The 27,599-nt window shown below is 40.2% G+C and overlaps 1 protein-coding gene across 8 annotated transcripts in view; it reads left to right on the top strand.

The window, feature by feature from the left end:
• The window catches only part of ESRRG (estrogen related receptor gamma), a 643,587-nt gene that overhangs the window by 192,103 nt on the left and 423,885 nt on the right, over positions 1 to 27,599 (top strand). For 6 of the 8 annotated variants that reach the window (XM_064383505.1, XM_012459665.3, XM_012459661.3 and 3 more), the window contains exon 2: positions 4,239 to 4,330. The exons of the other annotated variants lie outside the window; for them this stretch is intronic. The gene's annotated coding sequence lies outside the window, so the exon portion shown is untranslated. The remainder of the gene's footprint in view (positions 1 to 4,238; positions 4,331 to 27,599) is intronic. 8 annotated transcript variants of the gene reach the window in all.

Here is a 27,599-nt window from a genome sequence, read left to right as displayed (position 1 = left end):
CCCCAGCATCCAGTAGCTTGCTTGTATATCCTGTGCCTGCCCAAGATAATCCTGCCTGATTGCCTTTATCGAAATCCTGAAAAAAAAAAAAAAAAACTTCAAATAATCAAACCTATTTAGACCCACATGAATAACATATAGTAAGGGATCTGGAAAGCTGAGGAATTTCTTCTGTTTATCTTTTCCTGGCTGTACACTAAGATTATACTCAGAATAATTAAAGGAACTATGTGTGTTTCCCCTTTTAAAAATCTTGATTTCTGCTATCCATTCACTTTTTGAGAGTATATGCTGATCAGGCTTTTGTATCTGCGTGTAGTAAGTAGATTACAGGTAACCCCTCCCAATAAGATATATTCCTAAGGTTTTGGAATTCAAAATGTGTTTTTTCCCCAAGGACAGCTGGGTGAATGGTCGGGTTCCACCGTAATGCTGCCATGTTTCTGGAATATCATGTACTAAGTGGCTTCTTCTGTAATTGGAATATCTATTCTTAGAACTTGTTTGAGACCCGAAGAACAGATCTTTCTTCTTCTGTATTTAGAGAGGTCATTCCCCTTCTAAGAAGTTTCCTGCAACAATGCAGAGGCAGCTGCTGGTGATGGTAGGGATGGTTTAAGTCCTATTGCCTTGGGGTCAATGACTTTGTGAGTGAAGGGACACTGGTAATTTAGTTATCTATATTTGTCTTAAAAATATTCTCTGGGCTAGAAAAGGGAATCCAGAGACTTTTTCTCCATATCCCATACTACACATCCATGGTGGTGCAGACCATTCACGTTGTAATGCATGTGAAAGCTGCCCCCTAAGAATAATGCAATGTAAAATCCAGGCAACTGCACCTGATAGTTCTTAATACTGGAATTTTTTTTGTAGTAAGTTTATATCCCCAATTGTAGTAATTAATTGGGTATAGGATAGGCAATCATCAGCTTACAAAACAGTTGTGAGTTCTGCCTCAGTCTACATTTTAAAACTGGTTGTTCAGAAACAAAAATCGACACCTGGGACCTGATTAAACTAAAGAGCTCCTGCACAGAAAAATAAACTATCAAAAGAAAGACAACCCAACCTAAAGAATGGGAGAAAATATTTGTAAACTATGCATCCTACAAAGAACTAATGTCCAGAATCTACAAGAAACTTGAACAATTCAACAAGAAAAAAGAAGTTTAACACTGGGCTAAGGATGTAAACAGATTATGTCTCAAAAGAAGACGTACAAGTGGCCAACAAACATATGAAAAAATGCTCAACATCACTAATCATCAGAAAAATGCAAGTCAAAACCTCAGGGAGATACCATCTTACATCAGTAAGAGTGACTATTATTAAAAAGTGAAAAAATAACAAATGTTGGTGAGGTTGTAGAGAAAAGGGAACATTTCTAACTATTTGTGGGTATGTAAATTAGGTCAGACTCCATAAAAAGCAGTTTGGAGATTTCTCAAATAACTAAAAACAGAACTACCATTCAGCCTAGCAATCCCATTACTGGATATATACCCAAAGGAAAAGAAATTATTCTACCAAAAAGACACCTGCCCTCAAATGTATACCACAGCACTATTCACAATAGCAAAGACATGGAATCAGCCTAGCTGGACATCAGCTGTGGATTGGATAAAGAAATGTGGTACATATAGAGTGTGGAATACTATGCAGCCATAAAAAGAATGAAACCATGTCCTTTGCAGCAATGTGGATGCAGCTGGAGGCCATTATCACAAGTGAATTGACACAGAAACACAAAACCAAATATTACATGTTCTTATTTATAAGTGAGAGCTAAACATTGGATAGACACAGACAAAGATGAGAGCAATAGACACTAGGACTCCAAAAGAGGGGAGGGAGGAAGAAGATCAAGGGCTGAAAAACTTCCTGTCAGGTACTATGTTCACTGTTTGGGTGACAGGATAAGTAGAAGCTCAAATCTCAGCATCACGCAATATACTCTTGTAAAAAACCTGCACATGCACCCCTGAATCTAAAACTGAAAATAAAATAAAACTGGTTGTTTGGAATTTAGAATATTTGCAGGCAAGGGAAAACGGAGATAAATCGTAGTGCATTTCCTGGGTTACCCACAAAAAGCTTCTCCATCATATTGTTACTGCACTTCTAAAGGCCGTTTACAACCATTTTTCTTCCCTATTCTTAGTAAATTACCGATAGTATTGAATAAGAAATCTTTCACCTGGATTGGTTGTCACCATTTAAAACAAGATTTATCTAGGGAAATGTATACTGCATTTTGTAATAAGAGGAAATCATAGGGGTGACAGGAACTGATTCCACACATCCTTCCAATGCCCCACCATCTTTTCTTGCCTACAAACTCTGAACCTCCTGAGTTGAATGCCTCTGGTTAGAGATAGCTGTTTGTGTGGGATCAAAAGGAGACTGGTTCCTAAAAATTATTGTTATAATATTAACATTATTTCAAATTTTCGGCGATTTCAGAGATGGAGTATGACAAATTGTAGAGTTTAAATGTTAACTTGAAATCTATGGCCACACTGACTGTGAACATTAGCAATATTACACAGAAAGCAGCCACGTAACTGTTGAAATCAGCACCTGAAGGACTTTTCTGGATTCAAGTCCTGTTTTTATACCTCCTGAGTCCTGTGCTTTCTTTTTTAAAAAAGTAACAGTCTAAGTTAGGTCTTCTTAGGCGTCTTACCCTCTAGTGTCTTTTGGGTGGGTTCTTCCATAGTGTTTCTTTATACTTATATAGATTACAGCTTTTCAACAGTCTCTTATGTTCACAATCCTAGAAAATAAATAGGGTTGGATTCTCACATTCGAGTCATCTTACCTCCTGTCTCTCTCATCAGTATGCTCTAAACACCATTCTATTTCTTTCTGTAGAGCACCCTCCTTTCTTGATCCTGGACCCTGTCAAATTCCTACCTGCACCAAAAACCTCCTTGGTCGCTTGTCTTAGTTGATCTTCCGCTCACTTTATGCAAGAAATTATTTTAAAATGATCCCTTTGTTTTCTAGTATTCGAACAGTTTCTCTTTAGCATTATAGCAAATTACCAATGTATGATTCCAGTTACTGGGTGTAGGGGCAAGTTGGGATTGAAACTTCAATCTAGTTTATTTGTCAAGCATTTTACTTTTAACTTCATTCTTGAAAGAGAGCAGGAAAGCTATGAGTCTGAAGCGTGTCTTTGGTGGATAGATTTAGAGGTCCCAGTGAGGGTCTTCTAATGAAATACAGGCATATTTGAAGTGTTCGCTCCCCAGAGTCTACAGTTACCACATTTATGCCTCAAGGGATGTGAGGCAAAGTGGTCTGGTGCCACCTGAATAATTATTTTCTCCACATCTTTTACTTAATAAATTCTACCAGAGCATGCATGCACTAAACAAATTGTCAAGGGCATTCCAGCCTCCTGTTGGTCACAACCTTCTCCTTTCTCACCTGCTGAGCTGCAAGTTGAGGACAGAATTTCCCCGGATATCCAGGGGATTGCTTTGTTGCTCTGAACAGTACTTTTCTATATGAGTAAAGATATGTGAAGTATTAAGTTAAATCATATGGAATTGCCATTTTTGTAGGTCAAAATTAGATAGAGTAAAAGCAACTTCATTAGGTTCAACCCAGTAGCTTCATTTAAGAGACATCTACCTAAAACATCATTAGTGTATGTTTAGTGAAAACCCACTGTGGAGTTTACTTAAAACAGAAGCTTTAAGTTCTTCCACGTAGAAAACTTGGGCTTCTCTACCTACCCTCTTGTGCTTTTTCCTGAATATCAGAGAAATAGGGCACACAGCCTTCATATTTGGAGAAATGCGTCTATTTTGAGACTAATATGAAATAAGTAGAATGTCCCTTGGTCTTGGAAGAATTTTTTTTCTGTAAGTTATATATGTGTGTTATAATGGAAAGCGTTTTGAAACCCTAACCAGAGCATTTGCTATAAATAAGAGAGTAGCAGGAGATTAATAAATCTGATAAAGCTGAGAAGGAAGAAATCTTAAAATAAGAAATGAGAACTGTACCTTCGTTGGAGTGTTAATGCAGCCCTGAGTATATATATAGGAAAATCAAAGACTTGCTAAAGGCAGAGCATACTAAGTCATAGCTATTAATGTGTGCTTAACTCTATTGCCTGGGAGATTTTATTAAATGCAGTGGCCAAGAAAATTGACCTTACCTTTTTTTTTTTTTTTTCCTTTTTTGGGTTGGATCCTTGCTCACGTCACATAAATGAATAGAGCTGACAATTTACTGGTTCATCAATGAAACAATATTAAATTATGAAGATGTAAGGAAAAAATCCTACGCTAACATTGTCGCAGTTTGAAAGGTAAGCTGCTCCCTACAAGATTAGGAGATATTAATGTTCTTTTAAAATCTACATAACATAATGCCACGTGATACACATTAGAGGGTTAAGTGGCCTCTTGGCATCTTTGACTACTATTGTGGGGCTGGCAGGTATTTCATAGTAAGGAAAAATGTTTTCTGCATTCTGCCTTTTAAAATGTAAAAACATCGTTTTTAATGCCTTTAAAGTGTTTTTTGTGTGTGTGTAAGTAGGATATTCTGGCAGATTGGACTTAACTGAGTGTATGTTGCAGTGATCATGTGGGTGCTTTGAAAAGGTTTTGCCCTTGTTTCTATTGATTCGCTATATTGACCAGTAAGCTGCGGTTGTCAAAGTCAGACTATTTCTTAATTCTTGTCTTTCACTGATGCCTAGGAAGTAAAATATTACTCTTCTTTACATCCTGTCCTGTGTTTGAGATAGGGATCCTTCTCTTTCTAATTCTACCTTCTGCGAGCTTACTAAAAGTTTTTGGTATCCATTAGATTCCAATTGAATACCCATTTATTTTTCCAGGGATATCTGTCTACTTCACTCCATTTTTGAAGGACAGTTATATAACACTAACGTTCCCAGGTTACCATCAGTTAGTCAATTAATCTCCGCCACCCAGGTGCTTCACTTGGATCCATGTTGTAGTTGTAATGACTGTCATACAAGGATCATAGCATGGAAGGGTTCTTTTGGTGGCGAGTTGGCATTCACTCTACTCTCACACTGGTTTGTAACTCAGGAAGGATGAAGAGCCCCTGCCTCCTCTAATGCAGAGTCTCTGATTTATTAGTTACTCTGAGTTCCTACAGCAGAGGCCAGCACAGAGTAGGTGTGCAGGAATCTGTGTGCACTCACTGCAGATGATGTCTTTCAATGGTGCTTGCTACTGAACCCTCTGGAATGAGGCATATTTTTGAACAGCATTCAGCAGATTCCTGCTTCAGTGAGGAAAATGGCACTTTGGAAGTTGAATTACCTTTTTCATGGCACCCAGGTTGCTTAATTTGCAAATTGAGAATAATTTAGTCAGCAGGAGAATATGTTTTCATGTTTGAAGTCCATTGGAATGAATTTGGCATTCTCTCTGCTCCTTCAGCTCGAACTATCATAAAATGGAGTTCTGGCCCCAGATCGTTCAGTTACATGATTTTGGGATATCATCTGTTGTTTTGCATAACATCAGTTTAATTTTAAATATTGGTGATACTTACATCTACTTCTTATGGACTACAGGTGTGCCCTGCTTTCAGAAAACTTGGATGTGCTTCAAATTCATGCTTACTATGCCATTGCAGGAAGGGGCAATGATTTGTACACTAAAAATAGCTTGGCTTTAAAATATAATTTATCACAACATTCCTTTAAATAACCAACTCTCTTAGAGCATTTAAAGTATGATTTGATTTGAAAAATCAATAGCCATACACTCAACTTTTCAAGAACACATCTGCTTTGTGACGTGAGGCAGGTGAAGGTGGGACATCCAGCCACAAGGAATGAGGGTCTTAAGTGAGCTGAAGAGGAATTATTTAGAAAGGAATTTGCTTTTCCAGAGTTTCTCAAGAAAAACACCTTCACCTTTATCACCTCCAGAGTATGTAAAGAAAAAAAAATAATAAAGCAGGCCAATCTCAGTTTGGAAAAGGTAAATCTATTTCTTTGGTGGGTCACATTCTGCATTATGCATGTGTGTAAAAGTGAGGTTTGCTTTGATCCTAACTATAAAAAGTTTATTTTTAAACTCAGACTGGGCAGGAATCCAGCGATGCTCTTTCCCCTGCAACACATCCTGGGTTTCAGGTCCTCAGCCTGGCAGAAAGCAGCTAAGCAGCAGGAAGTAGTTGAAGAGTGTAGAGACTTGATGGGTGCTGAGGTTTTTTTTTTACCGCTTCCTCCCCTCCATTTTTGAAATTCAAATTGAATGCAATTTTCAGCTCATTTGAGCCAGAATATACTGTTGCTGAGCTTCAGTGGCTCTTAAATTCAAACTCACAGGAGAAAACAGATATCATCTGTCACAGAGGGTGGGAGAGAGAGTACTCCCCACATTTATTCATGGGAGGCAGAGCTCTAGTAACTAATTCAAACCTTTCTGACTAATTGACTAATCATTCACCGGCAAACTTATCAACTAATCAATGAAACCTTTAGGACCCATCTTATGTATTCTGGGAGTAGCTACCCCCCCTTCCTTTAGAAAAAATTGTTCAAGTCTATTTTTATATCATTGGTACTTTAATACCTTTTTGGCAAAACAAGACAGAATATCATGGCAATCTTTTTTTTTCTGTACTTCCTGACTATTTTTATTGTTTCCATCTTTAATGTCTTTGTCAATTCTATTTATTTATTACTGAGAATTAAAGGAAAGCTTATGACTGGCTAAGTGGAACAAAAAATTTTAGTTTTTTTTCTTTTTTGTTACTACACAGAGTATATGAAAACATCTTTCTTTCTTGAGGGCAAAGATAAGTACCAATTAAAAGGGAAAAACCCACTCATACAGTTCTTGAGCTTACAAGTGTGGCTAACCTGCAGAGTGGATGTCTCAGGATGGCTTGAGAATGCCTCTCGGTGAAGTCCTGCCACTGGGTATGTGCCCAGGGAACGCAAATAGGTTTGAGCAAATAACAATCTAAAATTTCTCCTCTGATTTCAGAAAGGATGCAGTGTGGCAATTTTGATTCTGAAATGTAGGTTATATGATTTACTGCTGATGCTTGTCCTTGGGTGCTTTAGTATAAGCTAAAATTTACGTGGGGGATATGAAGGCCATTAGCTGTCTCTTGCTGTTTGTCTTCTTCCTTTTTTTTTTTTTCTCAAGGTCCATGAGAGAAAAGTTAATTATAATGTTATTTCAAAGTAAGGAAGAGTAAAACAATTTGATCTCTAAATACTATTTTTAATGAAGTTTGTTCATAGCAATCATACTTGGAGTTTAAGATTGTTTTACAGTAAGTATATGGTCTGGCCATATATATTTATACTTGTGTGTGTGTGCACATGTGCGTGTACGCACACACATTTACCCATCCCCAAATTCTCTAAGAATGTGAAACAGCAGGAACATCCAAATGGTGGTCATTTTCACATTAATAGTCATCAACCACTTTATCTTCTTAATGGTACTGTGCTTGTGAATCAGATCCTTCATAAAAGGCATTTATTTCGTTTCTTTTATAAGAACGATACTGACATGCTAACTTGTTTTCTCATGATTATACCTCAGTACAACTACCACAACCTTATTGTTGTTTCTTGGACACGTGCTACGAGAAGGCAAACATCTACTATGAGGTTGTGATTTATAATAAGAAATATATATTTGTTCTCTGCCGCCCCCACAACACCCCCGACCTTCACATTCCTGACTACAGAGCTCTTTATCCCCTGGAATTTCCTGTTTGACAGAAGTGTCTTTTGCTCTAATAAGGTGACTTTTGGAGGGCTCCTGAATGGGTTCTGGTCACCAGAAAAACCAAGCCATGATTAGAAGCTTGGAACTTTCAATCACACCCCTCATCCTCCAGGAAGGGGAGAGAAGCTGAAGATTGAGTTAATAATCGACCATGCCTGCAGGATTAAGCCTCTATAAAAATCCCTAAACTGGGCTGGGTATGGTGGCTCAAGTCTGTAATCCCAGCACTTTGGGAGGCCAAGGTGGGTGGATCACGAGGTCAGGAGTTCAAGACCAGCCTGGCCAACATGGTGAAACCCCATCTCTACTAAAAATGCAAAAATTAGCTGGGCATGGTGGCGTGTGCCTGTAAGTCCAGCTACTCATGAGGCTAAGGCAGGAGAATTGCTTAAACCTGTGAGGCAGAGGTTGCAGTGAGCTGAAATCATACCACTGTACTCCAGCCTGGATAACAGAGCAAGCCTCCATCTCAAAAAAAAAAAAAAAAAAAAAAATCCCTAAACTACGGGGTTCAGAGAGCTTCTGGGTTGCTGGACGTGGGGAGGTTCTGGAAAGGTGATGTGCCTGGAAAGGGCTTGGAAGCCCTATGCCCCTTCCCACATACCTTTCTCTCTTTATCTGGCTGGCTATTCATCTGTATTCTTGATAATATCCTTTATAAATATAATAAACCAGTAAAAGCAAGTGTTTCTCTGAGTTCTGTGAGCTGCTCTAGCAAATTAATCAAACCAGAGAAGAGGGTTATGGAAAGCTCCAATTTGTAGTCAAATCAAACAGCAGTTGTAGGTAGCCTACAACTTTCAGTTCATGTCTGAAGTTGGGGGAAGTTTTGTGGGACCAAGCCCTTCACCTGTGGGATCTGATGCTATTTCCAGGTAGGAATGTCAGAATTGAGTTAAATTGTAGGGCACCCAGTTGGTGACCACTGAGAACTGCTGTGTGGAAAAGCAAAAGCCCACGCATCTGAACGTGAAAGTGTTCTGTGTTGAATGTGAGAGTAGGAAAAGCAGTTTAATTTTTCCTGTTATTGTACCTACATCGACCAGGAATTTATATTTTTAGTCAATTACTAGTTAACAGAGTTTTTGTTTTTCTATTTAAATATCTTAAAGCTTCAGTTTACAAGTAATTACTGAGTGCTTACTACATACCAGGCATTCATTGTGCTAAGACTTATAATGTATAAAATAATGGTTTTCTAACCTAAGTGAAGTGGACATTGGAGGTGAAATACCAAAAGAGTCACAGATATGCACTCTCCCAGCCCTTTCTCTCAGTAGACAACCTCTTTTTAAAAAAAACAATTGATATGGTTTGGCTGTGTCTCCACCCAAATCTCATCTTGAATCGTAGCTCCCATAATTTCCATGTGTTGTGGGAGGGACTGCGTGGGAGGTAATTGAATCATAGGGGTGGTTTCCCCCATACTGTTCTCATGTTGGTGAGTAAGTCTCATGAGATCTGATGGCTTTATAAGTGGAAACCCCTTTTTCTTTGCTCTCATTCTGGCTTTTCTGCTACCATGTAAGACGTACCTTTTGCCTTCTGCCATGATTATGAGGCCACCCCAGCCGCGTGCAGTTGTGAGTCCATTAAATCTTTATCTTCATAAATTACCCAGGCTTGGGTATGGTTTTTTTTGTTGTTGTTTCTTTTTTTCTTTTTTTCTTTTTTTTTTTTGAGACAGAATCTCATTCCATCTCCCAGGCTGGAGTGGAGTGGAGCAATCTTGGCTCACTACAACCCCCACATCCTGAGTTCAAGGAATTTTCCTGCTTCAGCCTCCCAAGTAGCTGGAATTATAGGTACCTGCCACCAAGCCTGGCTAATTTTTGTATTTTTAGTAGAGACGGGGTTTTGCCATGTTGGCCAGGCTGGTCTTGAACTCCTGACCTCCGGTGATCCATCCACCTCGGCCTCCCAAAGTGCTGGGATTACAGGGGTGAGCCACTACACCTGGCCTCTGGTATGTCTTTATCAGCAGTGTGAAAACAGACTAATACACCAATAGAATCTAATTTTGAGTTGGGAGAAAGGATGATACACAAAATAATCAGTAATAAGGACAATAAAATACACATACTGAGCTGCTAAATGTATAATATTCTCCAAAATTGCTAATAGAATTGGGTAAGGGAAGGGCCAATGGGGTGCTGACATCCTGCAAAAAGATATTGCAGAGTTGATAGGCCAGGGGTCAGTGGAGGGAAGGTGGGGGAGCAGATCAGGAGGGAGGCAAAGCTGGAGTTGAAGAGGGAATGCAATTGAGGAATAAGAGTGCAGAGTGCTTGAAGCAGAGTTCAGTGATGCACCAGAACCTGTTCTTACCAACAGAGACAACTGTTAAATTTATAGGAATTTTGTGATCCAGTTATAATTTATTTTTCTTAAAAATTGAATAATATGAACATATAATAAATCACTATATAAAAACCAAAAGTAATAAATACTCCAAATTAATCATTTGCCAATTATTCTTCTTCACCGCATTTTGGTCTTATCCATGTTCTCGAAGTATGGAAGTAGCCTAGAACACTGCACTGCTCTGCATCTCCTCATCAGCTCCATGCTCACCATGTCATGTTGGTAGCTCCAATCAGCCATGGAGGGAGTATTTACACCACAGAAATGGGCAGTTCCCCCAATTTTTTTTTTTTTCATTTGAAAGCCAGTTCTTGAAATTTACCAGGCAAGCATGGGGTGGGAGTAGAGGTGGGGCTAGAAAATTGGAAAGCCTAAATGAAAAACTGTGAGAAGGCAGGGCTACATTAGGAAAATGGTTCCATCTCATTAAGTTAGGCCAGTGGTTTATCTTCGATTCAGAAATGATTGGGAGTCATTGTCTTTCTTTAAATACTTTTTTATTATAATTAGCATATATGTCATATATGTTCAATATAGAAAATTTGGAAATTAAGAATAACAACTTCTATAATATTTTCTATATGTTCCACACTTGTTAAGTGCTTTAAATATAATAAATCATTTAATCCTGGAAATAGCTTTATAAGGTAGTTGCCATTATCCCATTTCAAAGATGGGGGAATTGAGTTACAGAGAAGATAAAAGCTTTGGCCAAGTAAAATAGCTGTGACTTGAAAGCAGGACATTTTTTAATTCTTGTGGTCTTATTTCTGTAGGATAGCTATCTAGAGTAGGATTGCTAAGCCAAAGTGTATCTATATTTTCAGTTTTATAAGAAATTGTCCATGGATCTAAAACAATTATATAAATCGGCTGGACATGATAGCACATGCCTGTAATCCTAGCACTTGGGGAGGCCAAAGTGGGAGAATTGCTTGAAGCCAGGAGTTTGATATCAGGCTGCACAATGTAGCAAGACCCTTTTTTCTACCACAAAAAAAAAAAAAAAAAAAGCCAGGTTTGGTGGCATGCACCTGTATCCCTAGGTATTCAGGAGACTGAAGCAGGAGGATCACTTGAGCTCAGGAATTCAGGAATTCGAGGCTTCAGTGAGCCACGATCACACCACTGTACCTCAACCTCGGCGACACAGCAAGAGAGACATTGTCTCTGAAAAAACAAAAACAAAAACACAGACACACATCTACCAACATTGTGTGAGGATCCAATTCCTAGTTACCCATGGTTCTAACAGACTTTACTTTTTGTCAGTTTATTATTGGGAAGTAGCATCTTATTTCAGTTTGCAATTTTAAAATTATTAATGAAGCTGAGCATTTTTTATAGTTTTATTGGTCCTTTGTATCTTCTGGATTTACTGCCTTGCCAATTTTTTTCTATTAAAATCTTTCTCATTTTCCTTCTCTGTCGAAACTTCTTTTATACGAACAATATTAACCTCTTTTTCTTAAATGTGTTATAAAAATATTTCCTTATTTTATTTTTACCTTTTATTTCCCCCCCAAGACGGAGTTTCACTCTGTCTCCCAGGCTGGAGTACAGTGGCACAATCTTGGCTCACTGCAACCTCCATCTCCTTGGTTCAAGCAATTTGCTGCCTCAGCCTCCTGAGTAGCTGGGATTACAGGTGCAGGCCACCATGCCTGGCTGATTTTTGTATTTTAATAGAGACCAGTTTTCACCGTGTTGGCCAGGCTGGTTTCGAACTCCTGACCTTGTGATCTGCCTGCCTCGGCCTCCCAAGGTGCTGGAATTACAGGCATGAGCCACCACTCCTTGTCTTATTTTTACCTTTTAATTTTGGTTTGTATTGTCTCTTATGAAGAGAAGAAGTCAAATTATATTTCTTTTGTGTTTTTTTGTAGTTTATCAATTTTCTGTCTTAATTAGTCTCCCCTGAAAGAAAGAAATTTTTTTTTTTATTCTAAATATTTTGTATGTCGTTTCAGTATGATCCCTGCTTCCCACAGCTCATAGATGAGTCAGGGAGACGACTGCAGAGCGCAGGGATTTCTGCTTTGTTTGGTCAGTGCTGTAACCAAGGGTGCTGAGAGTGCCAGGAGAACCCTGAGGAGGGCACCTGGGCCAGTTGGGTGGCTGGGAGGGCGGGGTGCGGCTGGTCCACCTGAGGGCAACATCCTAGATAAACCTCTAAGGCTAAGGCAGCAGGGGTGGGAGAATTTCCAGAGGAGGAAAAGAGCAAGCCAGGGAGCTGGAAAACTTTGGAAAGACAGTCCATTTTCCAGAATAGGGAAGGACCAGTCTCTCAGGGTGGGTCAAGGGAAAATGTTTTTCATAGGGAGAATTATTTTCCTGAATTTCTCTTATTTTAGACAAAGAATAGGCCACAGAAGGTATTTTAAGCTGAAGACAAAACTCTGAAGATGGGATTAGAGAAATGAAATAATAAGTCAATAAGGGTAAGGAATACCTTCCTCCAAAGTGATCAGGGATGGACAAGGGACAAGGGTCCTCATAAGAGAATTAGGAGAAACATGGATGTCATCTTTAATATCCATGTACCTTCTCCTGGTTGCTTTGGGACCAGTCAGTGACAGGTGCTCCCTAACTGAACTTGGCCATTAGCCTCTCAACTTCCAATCCTCATATCAGCCACACCAGAATAACATCCCTTAACATACCAGCTTTCCTCACTAAAATCACATGAATTCCCATTATCTCTAGTGAGATCTGTCCTGGTTGGGCAGTGAAGCTCTCCACAGCATTATCCCATCACCCACTTCTAGTTTCTCTTCTTCACTTTAAAGAGCTTAATCATTGTGGAACCTTGTGTGTTCCACAGACAGTGCTTCCTATCTGCAGTTCCTTCTTTTTGGGACCTCCTCCATACCCCTTTGACAAGCTAACTGGAATCCCATTTATCTTTCAAGCCTCAACTTCAATGTTACTTCCTTCCTGCAGACTCCTGACATCTTGAGCTAGAAGAAATCTAGATGTTGAAGTGTATGTCAGTACCATTTAAGACTCATGCTATAACAGCAATGTATTATAGTGCTATATTTCTACAGGTCCTTAACTAGATCGAAATTTCTGGAAGGACAAGAACTATGTATTATACTTCTCTGCAGTTTCCAGGTCTTTAACACAGTGAGTCTCATCTACCCTGACAAGGACTAGAACACTAAACTCATGTCTAGAAACAGACCCATGGACAGCAGAGGCAAGGGCAGAGAGGACACTCACAGAATAAATAGAATGTAAAGTCATTCTGAGAATCGGGGGATGAAGCTTGAGGGGAGAATAATTCTAAATAAACCTCAGAAAGAAGTGAGCCAGGGAATGCTCATGGGATGAATAAATGGATCACCTGGTATTCATGGTGGAAGGCAAAGTTGAAGTTAAATAGAACAAATTGGTAATGAGCCATGTTCACCTCTGCCTTTGCACTTGAGAACCAAAAAGCAATATGGATATAGAAGAGACTGAGAATATCTGAAGCAGAAGGAACGAGGTTAGAAGGGAGATAAAGATGAAAGAGAAAAAGAAGGATGTGTGAGAAAAGGAAGAAGTGAGTCAGAGAAAGGCTCTTCGAAGCGGATGTGAGTCAGAAAGGCAGATTGCATAATAAACTTGGCAGAATGTCCAGGAGGTGAGGAGAGCGGCAAGGGAGTCTCTCTTGGACTCAGAGACGAAGGATGTCCAATGAAATCAGGTGGTGACTAATAACTTAGGTAAGGTAAGAGTGATACAGTATAGGTGTTAGGGGGTTTCCTGGTGGCTGGAAATCAGGTACAGTTTCTATGAGAACATGGGAAGGATTATGGCAGGACTGGTACAGCAGTTGTGCTTGGAAAGGGATCACTGACGTAGCGTTTTATAGTTGAATAGCATCATAAAGTAGGAAGAGACCTGGGGGTTCTGGTCTGATATTCTAATTTGACATTTAGGCCAAAAAGTCTAAAAGACTGCATGCCATCTCCTAGGCTCCCTGTGGTCCACTCTCTGCCCACCTTTCAAGCCTGATCACATGCTTCTCTGCTTTCCTAAACTGCGAAGCCAAATCACCTGTAATACACTAGCCTTGCATTCTTTCTCATTTCAAATACCATTCTCTCTGTCTGGAATGTTCTTCTATGTACTCCTTGTTTTTCTGCCCAACTCTTATTCAAATTCCAGATCTCAGCTTAAAAACATTTCTTCCAAGCACTCCTTCTCCCAACTCCCCTCCTCACACCCACTGGGTCAGGTCTTTGTTATATGTTTCCAAGCATTCATTTCCTATGTTTAAAATTTGATGGGAGACATGTTTTCTTTTTGATGGTCCCTTTTCTGTTCTGGGTTGTGAATTCTATTGACTTTCATCTTTATTGTACTTGTCATAGAGTAGTTGTACAATAAATATTTCTTAAGGGAAGGAAGGGAGGGAGGGAGGAAGGAAGGAATGAATTTGAGTGACAAACTCTTACCACTAATTGTTAGCAGAGCCTAACAAGTGTCTTCTGAAACAATCAGGTGTGACTTGAATGTTCACATTCAGATTTGGGAGACCGGTGGTTTTTGTTTTTTTTTTTCCCAGTATATTTTTTTATTGTGGTAAGAAAGTTGATGACTTCAGCCATTTCTAAGTGTACGTACATTTCAGTGGCATTAAGTACATTCCTGTTGTGCATTATCCATCTCTAGACCTTTTTCATCATCTCAAATGGAAACTCTGTAGCTATTCAATAACTCCTATTTCTACTCCCCACCTGTCCCTGGCATCCACCATTCTGTCTGTCTCTATGAATGTGACTACTCTGGGTGCCTTAAATAAGTAAAATCATACAATGTTTGTCTTTGTGTGTCTGACTTATTTCACTCAGTGAAGTGTCTTCAAGGTTCATCCTCGTTGTAGCATGTATCAGAATCCTACTCTTTTCAAGGCTGAATAATATTCCACTATGTGTAGATACCACATTTTGTTTTTCCATTCGTTTATTGATAACATTTGGATTGTTTCCATAGGAGACTATTGTTTTAAATCCTAAAATACATAATCCTCCACATGATTTAGTAACCTGGGAGATGGTCAGTGGCATGCAGCTGGAGGATTTGATCAGGGGAGGAAAGGGTAGACGGAAGAATCATCCATGTGCTGGGGAAAGTCATCAAAAATGTCGGCGAACATGGAGGCTGTGACAGGAGGAAAAGGGAATGTTCCCATCGGGTCATGGCAGTCTTGATGTGAAGAAGGCAATGAAGATGGATGCTGTGAATTTCTAATGATATTAAATACTGAGAAGTGGGGTTGAGAGATGCTCCTTTTTTTTAACCTTACCTTGTTATTGAAATGGAAAAGTGGGATGGCTAGAAGGGGCAGAAAAAAGTGAGATATCCTCTCAGAGGAGACACTGAGGAAAAGAGGTGAGGAAAAAGTGGAGGCTAAAAGGGAGTTTGGCCACAGGTATTTTACAGGGGAGAAATTCACTGGTGAAGCAAGAGCCAATTAATTCAAAGCCATTCTACAAATTTTATGCAGGAAGAGCCCTCAGCACAAGATTGATGCGTATCTATTCTATAATTAACAACAACACGTAGAAAGAGATTCCACGGTCACCATTAGGTTCCAATCCCTCATGTTCAAGATTTTCTTCTTTTTGACTAGACTATTTTGGGCCCTTTTCTTCTCCTTGTCTTTTCAGTAACTAGAAAAGAATTACTAAAACTCACCCCATGAAAATCCCTCACGTGCCTGAATTCTTTTGCAGTTAAAGATTGGAACTGGATTAAACTCTTTTCCCTTAACAACTTCTTAGCTACAGTTTTCTAAGCCTTTAATGCCCTTTGAATTGTCTGCTCTAAGTTCTCTTGGGTTAAAGTACACCAGTAGGAATAGCCAGATTTCCTCATATCCCGTGTGAAGCTAGTGCTGTCTTTCATGACCTGGGAACCCCATCCCTCAGTGCCAGCATCCCGTGTGGCACCAGTCCTGCCTTGGAGTAAAAGAGTGCTATACTCCTGAAGGAAATTGCTCAGCCTGCAGAGAGGGGCCCATGGCGTGCCATACCCATCAAGCTCAACCTCTCAGCCTAAAGGCAGAGCAAGTCACTTTCCAAGATATGGCTGGCCCTAAGATTGTGTAAGCTTTTTGGAAGTATTATCTTTTTTCTTTCTACTTCAGAAGCTCAGCACGTTGGCCCATTTCAAGTTACCTCTGATCTTTAACTGCTGCTCCTCAGCCCCTTGGATCCATCCTCGGGGAGATTCTCACTGGTCACTTTGCAGAGGTCCCTCAGGCCAAGAAAGCCTCCCTCTCTTTGTTTCTACTTAACCCTTGCCCTTCGGGGTGGGGAGGGGCCGTCTTCAGGCTGCCTCCCTTGTAGTCTATTATAACTTGCAGGTGATTAGCTGGTCGCTTCTAAGCAAAAAGGAACATTGCCCCAGGCACCGCACTCCCATAGGCTCTTGCCATTTTGCTACAAAAGAGAAAAATCGAGCCTTTGAAGAGTATATATACACTATTCATGGACTTAGAAAGAGAGGAGTGTCTATAAAATTTCAGGAACAGCATTAGATTTTACTCAGTTATCAGACGGCAGAACTATTGAGTTACGGTTCAGATTGCTTTTGGAATTAAAAAGAAGCAGTTGCCGTTTCTAAGCATCTAGTCTTTAATAAAAGTTTATTTGAGAATCTCTCTCTAGACAGGAATCCCCTAACAAGTTGTATTCCAGTGAGACAGAGTGTCCATGAAATATAGTAATTGGGGCTCTGTTGGGCTATTCTTCGTGCAGGGAGAGCTCACTTAGTGACAGTGTGCTGCATTCAGCATTCAGCATTCCACCCTGCACTCCAGCTACTCATCTGACCAGATGAAAGCTTCCTTCTCTACCTCAATCCTCCAGGCTTTTTTGTCACCTACACTGCTACCTTCAGATCCCCCAGGGGAAATATTATATGCTTCTTTCAACATCTTGAGCTACTGTCCTCAGCATTAAGTGAAACATTATACATTTTTTTCGTATCTCTATTGCTGCAAGTGCAAGTGTCCCTCTCAGACCAAAAAAAAAAAAAAAAAAAAAAAAAAGTAGTTCATTTTCCTGAGTTTTAAATGTCTAGTTTCTCTCCTATTATTTTTTATTGAAAAATAAAATTTTAAAACTAAACATAACTCTTTCCCCTTCACTCCTCTGCCAAATAAACATTGCCAAACCATTTGGTCTTTGGACTCTATGGAATCACATTTCATGTGTAAGAGCCATAGGAGCCTAACAGGAGTGGTTTTTTTTTCCACGGATGTTCTCAGTTTTCCTGGGAGGGAAAGTGGATGAGCTGAATTACCCATTCCTGCAGAACAGGCCGGGGAACAAGGCCTCTGTCTCCTCAGGTTCTTTGGCTCTGGATTTAATGTTTTACTCAGTTATGAGAGTGTGGTGTGTCCTTTAGGGCACCTGGCCAAATTCACTGGATCTGGTGTTTCCCAGGTGTGTGCACATCTGTGGAAGCAGCAACTCCAGGGCGGGGGTCTGTCATCTGTGTTCTAATCAGTGCCCAAGGCAATCCTTTGGGTCGGGCAAGTCTGGGAAACCCTGGTCCATCCATCCCAGCTTTTTACGTGCAGCCATGTACTGGATTTCAGGGTTGTCCGAGGACTGTGGAGTTGTTTGTGTGGTCTTTTTCTTATGCTCGCTCAGATTGTTTTCTTCTAGTGAGATCATGAACTGTGAACTGCAGACCCACTTAGGTGTTTTTTGGAGACAAAGCCTAGCTCTGTCACCCAGGCTGGAGTGCAATGGCCTGATCTCAGCTCACTGCAACCTCCACTTCCCAGGTTCAAGTGAGTCTCCTGCCTCAGCCTCCCAAGTAGCTGAGACTACAGAAATACACAGCCAGGCCTGCTAATTTCTGTATTTTAAGTAGAGATGGGTTTTGCCACGTTGGCCAGGCTGGTCTCGAACCCCTGACCTCAGGCAATCTTCCTGCCTTGGCCTCCCAAAGTGCCAGAATTATAGGCGTGAACCACCCCACCCAGCTAAGCTGACCCACTTTGAATAGGCCAGAAAAAGAGGGAGCCTGTTCCCCGCAAAAAAAAACCCAAAAAACAAAAACTCAACCCCCTGCCCCCGCAAAAAACAAAAAAAAAGTACTCAAGGGAGTGTTCTTCTCCTTACTCGAGAATAACCTTAGAAGGTATAAAATTGAAATACTCCTCAGGGCAACCGCTGCTGTCTTGCTTGTCTCAACGTGTTTTATACGACAACAGTAATGCAGCCTGTTGAGCCATCCTGTTTAAGTCCCCAGACCTTTGTCTCCCTGTGGGAAAACTGCCTGTGGTTCCTATTGCCCGATAAGATGGCTCAGAAAAGGGACCTGTTTCAAACAACCTGGAGATCTTCTTGGGTAGATAGTAGCAGACGATATAGAAGAAAACCAGGAAGCTTTAGAGTGTGCTGGCAGAGCTACTAGAGGTGAATATGTATAAGAAATACCGTATGCTTTTAATATCTATGGAATAAGTCAGGCTGGGGACTGAGGGACAATTGAAAACAGTATCTCGGGTACATAATGAAGTTTTAAATTTTCACACCTCACCCGCTATGGCTTCCTGTGTGCCCAAGTCAAATTTCTGCCCTGTCATAAATACACCCTGGCTGGAACTGCAAACTATATCAACAACAACAGAAAGCCACAACATGAGCCTTTCCTGTATTTGCAACACTCTTTGGATTGCCATGGCAACAATAGTTTTAATTATGGAGAGGCAAAATGATAACTTGTATATCAGATGTGGCTCACTTTTCCCTGTGGACAAAACTCTGATTTCAGAGAGGCTTTGCATGTGGCGTTTGCTTCTAGGACGGATTTATTATCTGCTCTAACAGACAGCTCTTTTGCTTATGGAATAAACCAGAAGAAGCTGAAGTCCTGGCTGAAGGGGCTGCTGGATTGGCCCTGGTGAAGGCGAATTGGACCTTTTGGTCTCGGAGGCAGCCTGATGTGCTCGTCACATGTGCATTTAAGAACCAAGCAAGCCACTGCTCTCCAGGGCCGCTTTTGGCTTCCCCTTTCAACCCGTGGAAATCTGCATGTTAGGATAGAGACTTGCATGAAATATCATCTGGTAATCATACTTGACAATGTTCAGGATTATGCTGGAGGGACAAACAAGTAATTCCATTGCAGTAGCAGTCGTGGAAATACACAAATCATAGCAGCTTTCCAATCAGAGCTATGGAGGGAGAAATGTGGGAGAGAAAACCTCTTCCTCTGTCTTCTCCCACTGCCCTTCATTTCTGGATCTGCTTGCTCACTCCTTGAATTTCTCTTCGGTTTGGGGAGGTATCACACCATCTCCAAATAATTCTGGGCTCCCTCATTTTGAAAGCTTCTTGCAAAGCTAAATAATCTTCCTCTTAGGTAAACATAAATCATTGTCTACCTTCTTTGCTCCTTGAGTAGACCTTTTGATACATTCATTAATTATGGCCACTGCCTGGTGGTGCAGTGATGGCTGAGTCACTCCCGTGAGCATCTTCCCTGGAACGCCCCCGTTTCTGACACTGAACCCGAAAATCCAATTCAGTGTTAAAGAGGCTCTTCATTGTGACACTGGACAGCCAGGTGGTCAGGCAAGTAAAAGAAATATGCCAGAAAAATGCAGCGGCGTGGTTATAGGAATGAGGGTTGGAGAAAGCCGGTGCGTGGAATGTTGATGGAATGATACCGTCCTTAAAACCTGCTGCCACTGTTTCTAATCTCTGGCAACCTCTGGAATAAGATCTTGATCCTCTGTTCGGATCTGCTGACTCCACCAACAGTCCAGTTAATCACTATCCCAGCTTTTGAAGGCCAGAACGCCCATGCAGAACTGTTGAGTAACAGGCACCGTGGTTCTGATTTCTAATCCTTTCCCACATTTTTTTTTGGAAAAAAAAAATACAGAAAAGGTCCCAGTTTTTGGTAAATCTTGCTTAACGAATGACACAGTCTCTGTTTATTTTGTTTCCACATTCAGGGAGCTTCGCAGCTATGATTTTGATTTTGGAGTTTAGGCATGTTAATTAAGCCTTTGTATGGAAGCGGAGGGGTTCTGTTTCTTGTTTGTTAGTTTAATAAGATTTTGTGTTAAGAATGGCACTGAGAATCTGTCAGAATTAGCTTGGCTGCATATGTGTAGCTCAGTGCTTTGAGACCCTTGAAATGTCTGTTTTTAGGACATCAGCAGGGGGCTAATGAAAAGGCTTTGTTGATTTTAACGAATTGCAAGCCACTGTAGCCAAAATAAATATAATCTGCTTTTTGGATTAGTTGTCACAGATGATTTTACCTACTAACAGTGATTAAAGAACCCGAGTGGACCAGAAGCATAGCTGCTCTCTGGTGACTCTTGCTAAAATAGCAATAAACAGAAGTAAATAAAGACTTAAGGCATTAGTTATCTTTAATAAACAGTGACACCAAATATACAATGTGCAGGCGTGAAAGGGTAGGCGTGGAGGCTTAGTGGAAGATCGGGGTGTCAAATACCTGTATGGCGCACAACAGTATGGCTCTTGCTGCCACAAAAACTTGCAATTGTTAACAACAACAAAACCCACAGGAAAGACTGACGTGCTTGCTGGTATTGTTCACGTGTTGTAGTTGTACCTCATTAGAAAGTGGTTGGAAACCCAGGGCTATCTTCGGGTTTCCCAGCTCCCTTTCCAAAGCCAATCCAATTCATTGCCATTCTGCTCTCATCCTCCCTCGGACTCAGGGACCAAAGTTGAAATCCTGCATCTATAGGATTAGAGTATGAAAATGAAGGAAGTGTTAATTACTTGTGTAGTTATTAACCTTCATAGCTGCAGTAATTCTACCCAGCTAATGAACAGGTGACCAGCACTATATCCTTTGTATTTTCCTACCCTGATGAAAAGAATGACTTGCCCTGACCAACAAACCTGATCCTTAGTTTTCCCCAGGAAAGTCTCAGGCTGGGTTTTCCCTCATTACTGCTTAACTGCAACTCAAACTAAAAAGGTTGTGTCTGAAACCCTGTTAGGCAGAGCGTTGGGAGTGCTGGCTGAAAGATGCTTTTAGGAGCCAGAAAGATTATCAGGTGGGAAAAGCTGCAGTTTTTCCTATTATTTTAAATTTTATTTAATGTTTTAAAAACTGCTGTGTACGCTTCATCTGTGATGGCAAACCAAGTGACAGTCAGAGCCTTCCTTAGCTTCTCTCTGCCCTGGAGGGTAGATATTATGGTATTTGTTTATAGATGCAGAGACTGGTGTGCCCAAGGCACATGGTGAGTCAGAGAGAGAACCAGCAATAGATCAGCGCCTTCCAGTTAGTTCCTGGTGGTAGCCGGGTGTTATCCCATTGTTGACTGGCCGAAAGCAGCACATACCCACTCACAGTTCCAAAGATTATAACCTTCACGCTTCAGGACTGGTAGCTGTCATTATGAAGGTCTTATCATGTGCCAGGCACTGTACCTTATAGATAGGGTGCCATTTGATAACACACAATAAATGTATTCATCCCATAAATATTGCTTGAGTGATCCCAAGTACCAGGTTCTTCTTTAGAGATACAGCAGGGACTAAAATTAACACAAATTGCTACCCTCCTGAAGTTTTTATTCCGGTGAAAGGAGTTAAGACAATAAATACAATAAATTTTTACATTATATGAGAAGGTGGTAGGTGCTACGGAGAGAAAGCAGGAGAGTAAAGAAGAGTTGCAGTTCAAAATAAGATGAGTGGAAAAGCCCCACTGAGCAGGTAATATTGAAGCAGAGACTTGAAGGAAGTGAGCGAATAGCCACTGAGGTTCTGGGGAAGAGTGCAAAGTGAGGAAGTGCAGAGGCCCTCACCAGACTGCAGTAGGAGGATTAGGGGAGGTCAGAGTTAATAAGAGGTCAAGTTCTTAGGAGTTTGCAGCCCATTGTCAGGAATGTATCCTTTTCTCTTTGGAAGATGGGAAGCCCTTGGGAAGTTTTAGACAGAGGCGTGACCCTATGTCTCTTACATTTCAAAAGCCTGAGAAGTAGGTTATGTTATCCTTGTCTTACCAATGGAACACAGAGGGAGCGCAGAGTAAGTTCAGTTCAGTACTTGCGAAAAGTCACCATGTGACTAAGAGGCAGAAAACACACTGTCTTATTCCTCCACGCTGCTACTACTCTCCGCCTTCTGATGAAAGATGTGTCTGGCATCTACGTGATGTCTTTTTTACCATCAAATGGGATCTTGCCAGTTTTATTTTTTAGATGTTACACCCTTTGAATATCTGGATTCAAAGTCATGTAGTAATTGTACCATTCAGGATACCATTTGCCTCATGAAGTTTATTTTCTCAATGAGACAGCAGAGCATGGGGAAATCTTTAAGTTGGGTAAAACTGCTCGAGGTCACAGAAGCAGGTAGTGTTGGGTCTGGGATTTAAACCTAGTTCTGCTGCCCAATTCTGAGTCGTGTGCCTTGCTCACAGCGTAATACTGCCTCTACAACAGTAATAATTTTAAACTAAGATGCATTCAGTATATTTAGGGAAGGAAATGCCCATAATAATGACCTTTTCATGCAGCTCCTTCCTAAAACGTCTACTTCCATGTTCCAGGACAGATCCTGGGGCAGATGTCCAGTTATCTGCTGGATCATATCGAAACCCTGTAGCCAGAAAAAGCAGCACTGTAACAAGTGACAGCATTGTGTTGAAGTAAGTAAGTGTTTGGGGACTGTCCTTAGATTTCATTTGTCTCAGAAATTTCTTTTCCAAATCCTATAAACCACCATATAAGTCTCTTTCTTTGTACATCAGTAACAATCTATTCTGGCTTGTTTCTTTTATGTTTAACTTGAAAGATAAAAAGGCATCATTATATATTCTCATCTAATTCTTATAATGAACGTGAAACGCTATACCATGGCCGGCAAATGCAGGCACACAATTGTACATACGGAAAAATGTGTGCGCGCGCGCGCGCACACACACACACACACACACACACACACACACACGCTCACACACTCACATACGTTCCCACACTAGAATTCTCTATTTTCTAGGTCTAGTTTGTAATTTTGACTCATGTTGATTATCTTGATCAACTCTATTTGAAATATTTAAATCATTATTTTCCCTGAATGGAATCCATACCACCTTCTGGACGTGACTTTTAAAGAAGCCTTCACATCTACAATCTTTAGAATTTTGATGAACTAAATAAACACTAGTCTTGTAGTGGAAGCACAGCATTGCTCTTTTCCTTCTCTAAATAACTTTGCATTTCAACCTTGTATTTTCTGCAAAGGAAGCACTGCTACGTGAATGAATGATATATTATACAATTTCATCTTGCCGTTGGCAAGTTTTTCCATGATGCATTTCTGACATCTCCTGTATCGTAGTTCTACCCTTTTGTAGGCTTCGTCTGGCATCTGCCACCATTTCCCTGAATAACATAACAAGATGCCAGTGATACTCAGTCTTAGACTTTTTAGAATAAAATTTAATACAGGTGCACTGTTCATTTTCCATGGAACTCTTACTTGGGTGTTTGGCATTTTGAAATAAGAGGAAGTAATTATCTTGTTCTCCTACCATACACTGACAGGTGGGATGGACCCAAACAAAAGCTTGGTTCTGCTTAAAATTCAAATTAACACCCGGGTCAGGTCTGTGGTGGTATAGAAACATGATATTTCTCCGCCATGTAAGACTAATTCAGATGTGGAATGTGAGTTTTTCTTATCTGATTTCTAGAGAAGGGGCCTAGCTATGGTGATAAGGTGTTTGTTTTTTCCTTGAATTCTGTAAGAGAAGAATAAATAGAATATATTCTGTTTTAATACATTATTAAGGAAGCAACTTTGTTTAATAGAAAACACTGTTAACCTAGCAACAGATTTATACTGGTTGGTGTTCAAATTTCAGAGCTGCTTTTCAGTCCAAGCCTGAGTGTTCTAGCTGTACAATTGGTCTCCTCACCAAAGCCTTTGAAATATGATGTTTCTCAGTTCAACCCCCAAAGTGCTGTTCCTGAAATGATTAACATTTTGACAAATTGAACGTAAAATTATCCATGCCACATGGATGGCATTTTCTCTACGAAGGGAAAGAGTAGCACCCCCTGCTCAGCAGGTGACTTGGAATTAGCAAACCCTTGGCACTAGGAGAAAGAGCTTGAAACCGGAGCCAATAAGCACGTGAGGCCTCCTGTTTGTGAGTTTCAAAGTTAGGGCAAGCTAATTTCCCATAGTTTCCTTAGTGGATGGATATAAGTACTTTTACTCTGAAATGGAAACATTAGATAAGGAAGTCAATTTATACAGGGTTATATTTGAAACTGACATAAAAATATGTAACAGCTAATACCAGATATTAAGTATTATCACTAATATTATTTGTAGTTTATAAATGTTATATTCATTTGATATTCATAAGTGTGTGATACAGGTAGTATAGACATCATTATCCTCATTTTCTAGATTAATAAGTGAGTTCAGAGTTTATTTTATATATATATATATTTTATTTTTATTTTTAGCTAACATTCTGCTTTATTGTAAATATTTTAAAATTTTAACTCAAAGCATAGTTTATCACAGAAATTTGAGTTATGGAAAAGTTCCATTAGGTCATTATCATCTTTATTTTTAAATCTCATAGTGAAAAATTAAACAATAATAGAGACAGGAAGTCTCTAGAGACAGGAAGAGGATTTGATGAAGTTTGAATGTCAGGAATAAGCTGAGTATATAGTGTATCAATGCAGAGAAGATTGCGCTATCTAGAATTATAGAGAATAAAAATTTGCAATTTGTTTTAGTCTTAAAAATAGGTAACACACAGCAGGCTCATTTTCCCCACACCACTTTATAGAGTTGAGGCAGAATCAGGTGACCGAGTCAGCAGGCCACATATTGCTTTTCCAAACTCTCTGTGTACATAATGGCTGATTCCATTCATTAGTATGTTAAAAATGAAGAATATGAGAATGTGGGTTATTTAAAATAACCTTAAAAGTCCATATTTGAAAAGAGGAATTTTCCCAGGAGTAAACAAAATTAACTGTCCCAGAAGCTGATGTTTGGAATTAAATTACAAATGTCTTTGTAGATTTTAAATTTGGCAAAACATGTTCTAGCATCATTTAAAAACAACAACTTTAAAGGGCTCATAAATAAAGACATAAAAGGCATTTTGACATTTAATACAAAAACAGCATTTTGATGAACTGGGTAAAAATGAATCAGAGACATATGGATTACATATTTCTTATAGTGCGCCTGAGTTTTAAAATTGAGGCAGTGGAAATCTGGCAAAATATTTTTGGGGAATTTGCTACATATACTATATTTAAAAAGAGGTGAAGATGAACTCCAGACTGCTATGATTGCTCATGACATTGAATTTGATAACTTTTAATTTGCGGATAAGAAATTCTTGTGAAATAGCTCAATCTGTCTATGTGTTGTAGAAGTGAGTGGATGGAGACAGTGAGTACCAATTCATTTGATCACATAATCATTCAACAAACACACAATGCCAGGTTCTGTACTAGGTGCTGGAGTGATTTCTAAGATGGCTAACATGAACTGTGGACTCTGCTCTTGTAGGAGGCGTAGACAGTTGCAGGAAGGGACTCACAAATTTCCGAGTACTTTGGGATATACGAAAGAGACCACTTACAGAGTATTTACTGGGTGTCAGTCACTGTGCTAACCGCATCACATTCATTATCATGTTTAACTGTGAGATCTCTATAAAATATGAATTATTGTGTTCCCTTTTAATGGATGGGAAACATAACATCAGAGTGTATAGATGAGGTGACTCGTTGCGTGTCAGTGGTAATTGGCTACATTGCTTGCTTACAGTGAACCATGTCTTTTATACTCACACTCATGTAGTCATCACTCCTGGAATCAAAGCTGGCCTGGGGATTCACTTTAACCAATAGACTGTGGCAGAAATGATCTCGTTCCAGTTCCAGACCTAAGCATTAAGTAGACCTGGCGGCTTTCACTTCTGTAATCTTGAAAGCCCTAAGTCACCTGGTTAAAAAAAAAAAATACATATCTGTTTACCCTGCTGGAGAGACTACATGCTGAGACCATGTAGAGAAGACACAGGAAAAGGGAGAGAAACTGAGACTTCAGGGGAGGAGAGAGAGAGCTTCAGTTGAGCCCAGATCCCAGCCAACTAGCCAGCTGAATGCAGCCACGTGAGCAACCACCAGTAAGATGAACTGAATGGTGCCACTGAGCTCCGCCCCGACTATAGACTCCTGAGCAAATACAATGGTGGATGTTTATAACCACTGAGTTTTGGGTGCTCAGTTACGTAGCAAAAAAACAAGAAAAAAGAAAAAAGACAAAAGCAGAGGCTGAGTGGAATTTGAACCCAGATCACTCTGGCTGTAATGTATATACATTTTTTTCTCACTGTGTTTGCTCATAAGATGAGGGTGAGGAGTGGAGGAACGGAATCCGGTGGTATTTGAGCACTTCTCAAAATGGTCTGCATCTGACATGAATGAATTCCGAAAAAGAAAACGTTAGAAGACTCTTTACTTTGTACTTTAGAGGAAAAGAGGAACACAGCAGTGGTATAGGACCCATCCCCAGGGCCGTCTTGCTGCGCGTACCTGGCGGTGCGTGTATCAGAAAGAACATGAGCATGTGTCCCCAAATTCTCATTCCTGATCCTCTTCCTGGGCAAATGCCATGTAAATGTTTGTATTGACTTTATTTAGAATTATCAAACTAATAATGGATGCTAATGAATTCCTCTCTTTCACTTGGGAGTTTATAAAGTGAGCACTGACAGGAACTTTGAAAAGTACACAAGTTCAACACACACATACACACATGGGGGGCATAATGAACGGTGACATGAAACAAATGGTGATCAAAAGATTTGAAACAGGGGCAGCATGCAGCGGTCAGGGAGAGCTGAGGGTCCCTGGCTGATAACACAGGGGAGCACTTGAAAGGATAATTTTCTGGCAAGTCCACGTTTGAAGTGATGTCATCTTTTTTATTCTCTCAACTCAATTGCTTCTCTGAAGCTCATTCTTTCCATTCTGATGAGGAGCAAAAATGTTACATCAAAGGTTAATGCTTGAATTGGGGCTGAAAGGGAGAGGAGAGTGGGTGGGCGCATGTACACACACGCACACACAGTGGTAGAGAAAGAGAGAATCACAAATGACTGAAAGTTCTTAAAAGTACGACATAAAGGAAAATAGCCATCTTCCTCCCCTGGCGAATAGTTCACAAGATCTCCTAGAGTTTGGATGTGAACTGTCACGCTGCATACCAGCGAGGGTACTGTCACTGGCTGTTTCCTTTGGAAGCTCCAGGTAGTACAGTGTGTAAGAGGGACACTGTGATACCATCAGCACTTCCGGTGCACACAGCAAGCTCCTGATTTGCTGAAATAGCCATTCCTGGATTTTTTTCTCAGCACTACCTGGATGTGAGTTGACATGGCTCTTTTTGCAGCCTTCCTCAGAAG

This window comes from Aotus nancymaae, unplaced genomic scaffold (assembly GCF_030222135.1).
Source record: "Aotus nancymaae isolate 86718 unplaced genomic scaffold, 86718_ANA_hifiasm-v0.15.2.pri h1tg000032l_0, whole genome shotgun sequence".
In the NCBI taxonomy this organism is placed as follows: domain Eukaryota; kingdom Metazoa; phylum Chordata; class Mammalia; order Primates; family Aotidae; genus Aotus; species Aotus nancymaae.
Note: the sequence above shows the minus strand (reverse complement) of the source record. Positions and strands in the feature narration are given on the sequence as shown.